The sequence below is a fragment of the Muscardinus avellanarius genome, assembly GCF_963383645.1.
Source record: "Muscardinus avellanarius genome assembly, chromosome: 14".
In the NCBI taxonomy this organism is placed as follows: domain Eukaryota; kingdom Metazoa; phylum Chordata; class Mammalia; order Rodentia; family Gliridae; genus Muscardinus; species Muscardinus avellanarius.
The window spans coordinates 62176527-62177425 of record NC_137800.1 but is presented as its reverse complement, the minus strand read 5'-3'; the positions used below and the strand labels follow the sequence as shown (position 1 = coordinate 62177425).

Below are 899 nucleotides of genomic sequence, written 5' to 3'. Positions count from 1 at the left end.
CTGCTATGAACTTGGTTATGCATATGTTACTGTAGTTCTCTGATTTCAACTCCTTTGGAAAGATACCCAGGAGTAGTATAGCCAGATCATATGGTCGATCCATTCCCTGTTTTCTAAGGTATCTCCATACTGATCTCCATAGTGGCCGAAGTAGTTTGCACTACTACCAACAGTGTAAAAGAGTTCCTCTTTCCCCACCTCCTCACCAGCATTTGTTGTTATTTGATTTCTTTTTTTTTCAGCTTTTATAACTTTTATTTGGCTTTCAGTGGTTAGTTCTCAGCCACATTGACTGTCTGCAGATTTATGAAGGTGGTAACGGGAACGTAGGTGACCAAGGTGTAAAGTTTGTTGGGTGAGTCTTCATCCTCATTCCGCTTTCTGGACAATCACACACGAATCCTATATGGAATGTTCCTGATTCCTTTGGCCCAGACGGCTTTGTTGAGCCTGGTATCAATGCGCACATCTGGAGTCCCCATCTCCTTCATGGCAAATTTCCGGATCTCCTTGGGTGCCCGAGGGGCACGCTTCTTGAAACCCATTCTGTGGATGCGCTTGTGAATATTGATGGTGTACTCCCGCGTCACCACCTCGTTGATGGCTGAACGGCCCTTCTTCTTCTCGCCACCCTTTTTTGCAGGAGCCATTTTGCCGGGCTCAAGTTGGAAAGGAAGAGCGCAAGGGATTGTGGTGTTATTTGATTTCTTTATGCTCGCCACTCTGATTGGGGTTAGATGGAATCTCAGCATAGTTTTGATTTGCATCTCCCTGATGGCTAATGATGTAGAACATCTTTTCATGTATCTATTGGCCATTTATATCTCTTCTTTTGTGAAGTGTCTACTCAATTCAGTTGCCCATTTCTTGATTGGGTTGTTTGTTTTGCTAGTGTAGAG

The 899-nt window shown here is 44.0% G+C and overlaps 1 pseudogene across 1 annotated transcript; it reads right to left on the bottom strand.

The window, feature by feature from the left end:
* Positions 1–272: 272 nt before the first annotated feature.
* Positions 273–674, bottom strand: LOC308273494 (large ribosomal subunit protein eL31-like; annotated as a pseudogene). Its single transcript has one exon. The product of its transcript is annotated as a large ribosomal subunit protein eL31-like (transcript).
* Between the last annotated feature and the right edge of the window lie 225 nt (positions 675–899).